Raw genomic sequence first — 11028 nt, forward strand, 5'->3', positions numbered from 1 at the left:
TCATTTCGTTTACAAAAACACAAAAACATACAAACTGTGAACAGCAGTCAGCTGATTGAATTTATCTGTACGATAAATAAATAATTGGCAGATGAGGTCGGGTTAGCTTTGCGACAGAATAGAAGCAAATGAGACATTGAGAAAACCAATAATATCCTAATGAGAAAACGGCCGTTTTCTGTGTAGCATCTTCAGGAAAAAGTTTAACAATTTAAATATAACAACAAAAATATTTGTCAATAAATCAATAAAAATTGTCAAAATGAAAAATTTTAAATATGTATTACACAAACAAAATATGTATATTCAAACAATATTTAATTTCTGTTTCCGTTTTTATAAACTAATGTGATGTTTTTCTATAGCGAACGAGTGCTTGGAGTGGACGTTTTACATATACATATTTTGTTTTTGTTACAATAACAAAACACATGTTAAATTTCCACTCAATGAACTCGTTCGCTATAGAAAAACAATTGCCCCGCATCGGAATTGTAGTGTTAGCAAGACGCCGTTCTTTGGCTTTTTTCACTACAATAGAGTGAAAAAAACCAAACAACAAAAGTCAGCTGTCAAAAACATATGATAGTTCATGAAACATAAATAGAATTTAAATGGCCAACGTTGAAGCACTGAGACTAATTTTCGTATTTAAATAGAACTTAAATATAATTCATATTTAAATACGAAGTCAAAACTGGCTCTAAAACTCATAAAAACACACTTTTAGAAAAAACCGGCTATTCGAGGAGAAAAAAACGGTTTCTTCGATATTCGAAATGTGAGCTTTTCACAAAAACCGAAACCGACCTTACCAAAAAAACCGGTTATTAAAAACCGGTCCGATCACCCTAGTACACAATTATATATGGGAAGTAAAAACAGTTTAATATTTCTAAAATGCTCCGAAAATCAATATACACAGTTTTCAAAGACCATTATTTTGTCCAGCTTATGCCCGTAATTTCAACAAATAGATATCTATCAGGGCTTAGTTATTTATGGAGTAAAAATATATTTTTACCAGTAGATATTGATTTGAAATTAATGTGAAGTTACCTTAGATATCTATTTGTTGAAGTTACGGGCATAAATCGGAAGTGAAATGTAGAAAATTATTTCTTATAAAACAAGTTATCAAAAAAGATGGCAATATGCAGGTAAAAACTTTTCAAATTCTGTAGGTGGTCTGTCTTTTTTGAGATTGCTATTTACTCCTTATAAAGTGAATCAGGGAGGATATCTTTAATCACCGACTTTGATCTATGTGGGAGAGATTCGTAACTTTCAGTTAAGTCTGCTTTGAAATATATTGATCCTAATGAGGCATACGCCAAGTCTAGTAGCATATTTACAGTAAGATCACCAATACATCTGCCTAAAATTTGAAATAGAGGTTTGAGTACATACATTTCATGAACTTTTATAATAAGTAATATTTTTACCAGGACGAATCGTTTAGGCATGTTTTCAAAATTTAAAAAATGAGCGTAGTGCAAATGGTGAACTTGTAGGAGTGCCCCCATCATTAATTGCACAAATTGCGATGGCAAATTTGTTTGCTTATTTTTAATTTTTTTTTCTATAAGGGAATGGATTGAGTAACATTCCAGTTGAGTATGTCCACTTATTAAAAAATTTTGTTCAATCGTTATTTGAGTTTCCATTAGGGTTGCCAGCCTGGCTGGACTTGGCTGGAATGTCCAGCTTTTTTGATGCCTGTCCAGTTTCAAGCTAAAATTTCATTTGTCCCGCTAAATTGAAATTTTCGACAATAATATCTTTATTATTTATTACTTCAAATTTACTTACTACTAATTAGTACACAGTAATAACTTATGCAAAAATGTGCATGTATTTATTGAAGAAAGGAAAAAATAAATACCAAAAAGTTTTATGGGAATACGTGTCATGTGGAATTTCTGATAATGATGTCAATGAAGAAGAATGTAAAAGTTAAGGATTATCAGAAGCATTTTTATATTTTATGCAAAACATACAACTATTTTAGCTCTTGAGAATGATTCTTGTACAGTTTTAGTGTTGCTCGATATAATGACCGTACTTATAAATAGCCTAAAAAGTAGAATGACTGACAAATTTGTTGGCTCCAAACAGTATTTTGAAAAAATTTCGCCTAATGAACAAAAAACTTTTAAGACTGATGTAGAAGACTTTTTAAAAGCAGCGGTCAGCTATTTAGAAAATCGTTTTTTACAAGATTTACAAAAACTTACGCAAAACCTTCAAATATCTGAAGAAACAGATAACGATAAACTATACATATATTGATACTGCAGCCATCGTGAAGTTTATAAACAAATACCAAGAGATTTGTCAAATGATATGGTCCTATTTTTTTACCAAAGGTGAAAGGAATGAATTCGAGAATTTAAGAAAAGTTGTATGTTTCGTATTTTCAATACCAGTAAGCACAGCTTTTTTTTAAAAGATTTTTTACTATTTTAAACAATCTTTATACTAAAGAAAGAAACCGAATGTCATTCGACCTGATTAGAGCTGAAATATTAATACGAAAAAATTTATAGGAAGTTTGTAAAAATTTTCAAAATTGTTTACAAACCTCTAGGTTTGGAATTGGCCAAAATCCGTAAGGTCAAAAACGAAATAAAGTAGCAGTGTTTTTAGTATTTAATAATATAAATATGTATGTATATGACGGACTGAACCGAACCAATTTAAGTTTAGTTAAACTTAAAAAAACGAGACATTACTTGTTAAAATCGGTTTAAATTTGCAAAAGTTTGTAAACTTTTTCAAATAAGTTCGAAAAAATTGACTTGTAAATTAAAAAATCTACAAATATTTTACTAAAAAATGTATTGATGAAAAGTTGAATAAAACTATGTTTTGTTAGGAACTAAATTTTCTTTATACATTGCTATAAATTTGTATAAGCTTTCATAGCAAAATAAGCAATGAAGAGCTACTTAAATATTCTTAAGAAAAACAATCAGGGTTATTCCTGTTTTCACTTTCACCATTCACCTTATTTTTGAAAGCATAATTACAACAATAGTATCTAATTTTCTCAGAACTTGTAATTATAAATGTTTACACGTGATTTTTTTAATATTAATTATATAATTTTCGAAATTTTATTTTATATTATATTGTTGTAATTATGCTTTAAAAAATAGGGTGATTGATGAAAGCGAGAACAGGAATAGCCATGAATACTTATAACTTACAAATATATCAAAAAATGCACGACATTTTAAAGCGTAATCAATTTTCTTTCTAACCCGTTAAAAATTAAAATCGGACAAAAACTGACCAGTAACTCAGGTCGATAAGTTGACGAACATCACTTAAAACGTTTTTTAGAATAACTTCTGAATTTGAGAATGTTCTGAAATTTTTTGACACAATTTATAATGTACTCAACAAGACCTATAGCCCACGCTTTGTCGTTTTCCAAGCTGATTACACTGTAGCACCGTGTAATACATATACATATATGTTGATTACACAAAACCAAAATTAACATTTTCTCAGTAATTTTTTTAATGTCAAGTTTTTTTTGATTTGTCCAGCTTTTTAGACCCCAATGTCCAGCTTTTTGCAAATCTGAATCTGGCAACCCTAGTTTCCATACTAAAAGCAAACAATGCATTAGAGAATATTACATTGCGGTTTTGGTAGAAGCAACCATCTGAGTAAACAAGTATGTGGTGGAATTCTGGCGATCGAGTTTAAATCTTCCACAAGTGTTTAATAACACACGTCACAAAAATGGAAGATACTAGACATAATTGTCCAATTCGTGTGTTAAAATATTGTATATAGTGAAGTTATATAGTTGTGGCTTCATTTTATAATATGCAGCACTCGCCTTTAATTGAGGAATTAATTATTGCCTAGGTTTAGATATGGAATAGTTCGATCACTTTAATAGTTACGCAAAAAATGGATAGGACAATTTTATGTTTCCATTTTCTTTTTTTGATTCACACTCAGCGACATAAAGCTGTTAAATTTCATGATAGGTGGAAAATCCGATTCAAAAGAGAATTTTATACTTGGAAAAAAATAAATCTGTTAATTGCATTATACCCTCCGGAAATTTCGAGGCAAGGTGCATCTGACATTTGTCTACCGGAATAAACAAAAAAAGCTATTTTTAAAAAAATTGAGTTATGCATTTTTTATATTAAGTCATCGATATACAGAATCGATAACTGAAATACCCCCTAATGGATTTTTTCATATCATAATTTATTTGATGAAAAATTTTTGGGATGTATTTTCTATATATATTATTAACTTATATTGTTAATCTACATACATATATAAATAAAAATTAAATGGTCCATGTAAGTAATGGGATCACGGATGGTGCGATTTGGCTGTTTTTTTTATTCGATTCGAAATGGTTTGTTAAGAAAAAAAATTTAAAATTTTATTCCCTCCTTTTCACTTCTCATTTTTCTTAATAAGATACATTTTTTGGGAAACTTGAAGTACTAGCATTAGTAAATAGTTACCGGGCGAAGCCAGGGCGGTCAGCTAGTGTTCATATAACATACGCAGACCAAAAGGAGAAAGACTGAATCCATAGTACTGCAAAGGAACAATTAAACATAATTGGGCTTAAACAATCAAGACTGAACGGCTATTCTGATTTTATTGAAATTTGCAACATAATTGGAATCATCAATAGGCTATATCTTTTTTTCATAACTTGGAATTAGAGTGTCCAAAAAACCGGTAAATTTAAAAAACCGGTTTAACCGATAAAAATGTGTGTTTTTGAAAAAATCGGTTTTGATTTTTGTCTTTTAAAAAAGGTTAAACGGTTTCGGTTTTTGTCTTCCAAAAAACCGGTTAACAGGGTTATATTAAATTTTATTCAATATGAAAATGGTCTACTTAGATTTATTTTTATTTGTGGACGCTTATATCTTTATGCAATTATTTTAATCTTTCACGAAATATTGTCAAATGCTATAATTTTCTATAATATAAAAAAAACAATATTTTTAATAATGGTATTAAAGTTTTTCAAAAATATGTTTAAATGAGCTTTAGAAAATATATTTCATTAAAAACAGTTAACCATCTTACAAAAACCGGCTTTAGAAAAAACCGAAACCGGTCGAGTTTACAAAGATGAAAAACCCAGTTGACCGGTTTTCGGTTTTGGATACTCTACTTGGAATACAAAGAGATAAAAAGGGGAAAATTGATTATTTTTTCTAAAACGAAAACATTTTTAGCTCTCTATAGTCACAAAAATATGTATTCGGAAAGTACCTTTTCAAAAGTCTACCTTCAAGGGGATAAAAACGGGTAAAATGAGGAATTTTGTGTTTATTTTTAATAAATGATCTGCAGACTTAAAATTTTAAATATTGATATAAAAAAAACTCATCAACAACATACATTTGGGAAATTCATGCTAAAGAGAATAAAAAAGGGTAAGGATTTGTGTTTTGGTTCTTTTTTCGGTACCTTTCGACTTTTGATACCTTTCGTTTTAAATATGGTTTTCTATGAATCAACTTTGTAGCTTCGTGGAGTCACTCAAATAAGTATTTGAAAAGTACATAAGACGATATATAGGCGGTAATTGAAAGTAAAAAGGTGAATTTTGGTTTTTCTTTAACGTATGAACTACTAACTTCAAATTTTAAATACCGACAAAAACCACAACAAATACTTATATTTGGAGAATTAAAATTAAAGGGGTACCAAATGGTAAAGATTTGGTTCTGTAATGTTTAACATAGGTTTGAAAATTCAGGATTAAAGCCGTAAAACATGGCCAAAACAAATATTGGTACATTTTTGGTACTCTTTATCCTTTGCACAAAGTATATAGAGGTGTCACGAGACAGTAGATAAATAATTTATATGATTCTCAGTTTCTCTCAGAACTACATTTTGTTTATATTTTTGCTGCATGTAACATATGGGCAGTTCCACGAGAATGACTACCATGATTGAAAACCCAAAAACCGTTGAAACTTTTTTACAAGATGATTTTAATAGGCAATATTACTATGTGTAAGTATTTAGAGCTTATTACAACATTTAATTGGCAAAAATATTAGTTTAAACTAACTATATTACATTTTTTAATATAATTGGCGTGTTTTAGGCTATAATTGCGGTTAAAACTAAGCTCCAAATTAGCATATAGTATGAAATGAATTTGACTCTGATTGTTTATTTGCTATTATAAAATTGTTTATTGAAATCGAATGTATATTTTTTATTCATTTCTTTACACAGAAAAAAGTTTCAACATAAATATTATGATTTCATTTCATAGATTTCAATTCATAACATTTATTAATACTTTCTTAAATAGTATGATTTTTTCATATTTTATGTTTTCAAACAAAATTTAGAAGGCTTGGAAAATATAATTTCAATTTCATTTTTATTTTTATATTGTTCAAAAATGTTTGAAAATTTTCTTGGAATTTTTTTTTATTTTTTATGTTTTTCAGCTTCAAAATGAGAAAATATGAGTGAAATTGACACATTTTTTTAACAAGATGCTATGCTTCAATATTTATGAATGTTTTATCATGTTTTTAAAATTTTAGATATTGTTGATTCATCTTAAAATATTAGCCAATATATGGCTATTATGCAAACATTTTTGAACTAATTCATTACACAATACAATTATAATGCAATTTATTATAATATATTACGAAATTTATATAAAAAAAGCAAAAAATTGCGTCATGTACAAATTAATAATATTTATGAACATGTTCTTATTCTGAATGAAAAAAGTTTGGGAAAAAAAAGTCAAGTTCGATTAATAATATTTATTACAAAATTCATTTCAATTATGAATTTCTTTTTTCTGTGTAGTTTTTGTATACATATATTTAGAGAATATATGTATGTATGACTTCCGTTTTATGTGACGTACGATATATCCTTATTTCGCTCGATATTTTGGACAACAATGTTTCGAAAGAACTTTTTATTATTATTTTTCGGATACTCTTATTTTTGCAAAATCTATTCCACTTTATAGGCGTACAAATGTCACGTACGATGATATGGAATTTCCCATATAGCGACTATCTTTAACACACACTACATTAGGTACCAATAGTTTTTATATCTGTCTCATTCCATAAGAACTGCCCCAGAAAGCTAATTTTGGTTTTTTGAAACGTCAAAATTGTCAAGGAATAGAATCTAAGTTATAGATTTTTACAATCACAAAAGGCCACTTTTATATTTTACAATGTGTAAAAAGTGGAATATTACGTTTTTTTTAATTAAAAAATTTGACATACATTTTAATTTGTACATTTAATTTGTGAATTGTAATGTATTGTTTTTCTTTTTTTAATAAAATGACACAATTTTATAAAATAATTTTCTTTTTTACTTGTTTCCCGGGAAACCCCAAACCCTATATAGAATTCATTACTGTAGAAATACCGCTCGAGGATGCGGAAAAATTATTCAAATAAAATCTACAGTTCTCCTCAGAGATCGAAAAACTTGATATCAGTAAAATTTACCGTAGACATTTCGTAATTTTAGCTTATTAGAGAAAATATTTTTTTTATTTTTTTTAATCTTTAATTTATCATTGGAAAACTTTCTTAATTTTGAACTTATTAAAATAAAAATATTTGTAATTTGTCTATGCAGTATAATAATGATCTATTAGTTATTTAAGAAGTTTATTCTACTAATGTAAGGAACTAAAAGAAATAGGAAAGTTAAAGATCATTTTGGTTTCTAATTGTTTCCATTCAAATAATTCCATATCTTAATTGTATTAGTTACGTACATATTAAAGATTGAAAATCTCGATATCAATATAATTTGTTCAAAACTTTTTTTCGAAGTGAGTCTTAAATGACTTCGTCGAAATGTATGTATGTAGTTAATATCATTATATATAAATTATTTATTGAATATAATATTTTTTCTAATATGGGAGTTATATGGGGTGTAGGTAGGTAGAAAGATTTAGGTTGATATAAAACTTGTTTATGTCCAATTTCATAACGATATTATGTTACAAACGGAGTGACAAAATCATGTACCCCACATAATTTTTGATATTCTTATTGATCATAGACAATTATTGTATGACATTTTGTCCAATACTTTTGTACGTAAGGATAATTATAAAATTTTTAGTAAAAACAGTGGTAAAATTGTGCAAGCAAAAAAAAGTTTCAACATAAATATTATGATTTGATTTCATTGATTTCAATTCATACCATTTGTAAATAATTTCTTAAATAGTATGATTTATTTAATATTTTATTTTTCCAAAAAAAATCTGGAAGGCTTGAAAAATATTATTTCAATTTCATTTATATTTTTATGTTGTTCAAAAATGTTAGAAATTTTCGTTTGAAAATTTTTTATTTTTTTATGATTGAGAAAATATGCGCGAAATGTTTATTGATGTTTTATTATGATTAATGATATTTTTTAAGTTTCAGATATTTATAATTCATCTTAATATTTTGGCGAATATATGGCTATTATGCAAACAATTTTGAAATAATTCATTAGATAATACAATTATAATGTAATTTATTATAAAATAGCATACAATTTACGTAAAAAAGGCACAATTGTACAATTTTATAATATTTATGAACATGTTATTATTCTGAATGAAAATAGTTTGGGAAAAAAAGTCAAGTTCTATTAAAAATATTTATTACAAAATTATGAATTTCTTTTTTCTGTGTAGAGAATATCCGCATGATTTTAAATTGGTAAAAAAATAAATAAAAATTCTTAAAATTTTCTTGGTTTTCGAATAATTCACCATATTGAACGGAAAATGTATAATTAGTTAATTCTGTTATCCTTTGTAGATTTCATATCCTTCAATTTATTAGTATTAACAGTAAATTACTGTATTACTACGTTTATACCAGCGATGTTCACGCCATACAACAATTGTTTGAAAAATTTACACACATTTGTTATTCTCTTTTAAAGACTTTTGTTCATTCATCGCTGAGCATGCGAAGAAAACACATGTGGCGGACTATCGTCATTTTTTTCAGAAAATTATTAGGCATTGTTGTTGGTTGTTTCTGTTCGAAGCATAGCAAACACACGCGTTTCAATTACAATTTAGCTCAATGAAACAAAGTCAAAACTAAATACAAAATTTAAGAGAATTTCGGACTTACAATGTATATTTTATCATTTCCTTAAAATTTAAATTACATTGATTTAATAAATTGGTTTTATTTGACATAAATTCTAAATCAAAACTTTCTTCATTTTGTTATTATTTTAAGTGTTTGACATTATGTTTGCTGGGTAGCTCTCTCACCAATACATCTTCATTTTTATTTTTGAACATCACTGGTTTATACGCACGACATATTCGCAAAAAAATATGTTGAAAGTAGAAAAATTAGCCTATAAACAGTGAATTAATTTTTTATTTGCAAATAGCTAACTCACGAAAACAATTCCTGATTAACGACACTATTTGCAAATAAGATTTTAAACATTGCCATATTTTTTAATGTTTTTAGTTTTTCTTTCGTTTTTTAAATATTTCATTTTGCTTTAATTGGATTGCAAGAATTTTAAATTCCTTAATTTTTGCATTTAAAAAAACAAGAATTTTCCGTAAACAAAGTGACATATAAAAATAAATTGCAAATTATTTTTATTTGCGAATAGGCTACGTATAAACGTAGTATTATAGTTTTAGCAATTTTTGTGGTCATTGACAATGACCACAAAGAATACAAAAATAGCAGATGGGGAGAATTGGATCCCATTATAAGAAAAATCATACCACTTGAAGTTCACTTAGCATAGCGTTGCATTTTTTATGCTCAAAACTGTATATCTCACGTTAATTGCTATAAGGTTCTGTGTTGCTATTAAGTTGTCCGGCACTGTATGTCTGTATGTATAAAACTACATATTATGTATTTTACTAAATGTGACTGTTGGAATGGTATTTGAGATTTAATTTAGCCAGTCACTTTGGCCGTCACTTGCCGCTTTGTCATAATTTTGTCCATTAAGAGAAGAACACAATAAACCACCCCATTAAAAGTAGAGTCCTAAAGGTATCGCAAAGGAATTAATAGTAGAAAAACTACGCATATACCGAATCATATACATACGTATATATGTACATATGTATGTATGTATACATGTTTGTATATATAGAAAAAACACACACATATTCAATATAAACAAACTTTATTATAAATTATTTTAAATAAAAAAACAACAACAACAACAACTTACCGAGGATTAATAATTTAGTAACGACAAAAAATATCCAATAACTAATAATAAAGAAGATGATTTTGGTGAAAGAGGGAGAGAGACGAGAGTGTTCGTCGTAAGGTTGTTTTTGTTGTTGTTGGCTTACAGCTCCTCGTATAAATTTCCAAATATCGAAAATTTAAAGTTGTTGTTTTTCAACTTTAGTTTTCTTCTTCTTTGTCTTCTGCTGTAGTAAATCAATTATACAACTGTGTGTATTATGATGGGTGTGTAATATCGGCGATTTTGTTAGTTTTTTTCCTTTTTTAAATAATTTTTTTTCTTTAACACAGTATTTTAATTCATTTAATATTATTTATCCAATATGTATTTTTTAAACATTTAACATTTACATATTAATACTTTTTTGTTTAGGCCTTTTGCCTTTGACATAAATGGTATACACAAATATACATATAAAAAATTATATCAACCAAATTTAGAGCTAATTTGGTTTAAAATTTAAATATAGGTATTCATTTTTATTTTGTATACATTTTCACGAAAACACTAATATACATACATACATACATATGTAGTATATGTTTAACACAAGTTGAATTCGAATTTTGGAAATTGTTAAATTATGTTCAAGTAAAAATAACTATGAATTCGTACAGATTGTATGTAACTCTTATAATTTCATTTTTACCTAAAACATGAAAATTCAGGTTTATCTAGTTGAGAAAAAAACGCGTACCTCCGTTTTGAAACAACAACACGTACATATGAAGTCAGAGAGTAAAC

General features: G+C 27.2%; 1 protein-coding gene across 1 annotated transcript in view; it reads right to left on the minus strand.

Annotated features, from left to right (window-relative positions):
* Positions 1-10645, minus strand: part of sli (slit guidance ligand) — a 152293-nt gene extending 141648 nt beyond the window's left edge. Inside the window, exon 1 of the mRNA XM_065511091.1 lies at positions 10261-10645. The gene's annotated coding sequence lies outside the window, so the exon portion shown is untranslated. The remainder of the gene's footprint in view (positions 1-10260) is intronic.
* Positions 10646-11028: the final 383 nt, after the last annotated feature.

The sequence above is a fragment of the Calliphora vicina genome, chromosome 5 (genome assembly GCF_958450345.1).
Source record: "Calliphora vicina chromosome 5, idCalVici1.1, whole genome shotgun sequence".
NCBI classification, from domain to species: domain Eukaryota; kingdom Metazoa; phylum Arthropoda; class Insecta; order Diptera; family Calliphoridae; genus Calliphora; species Calliphora vicina.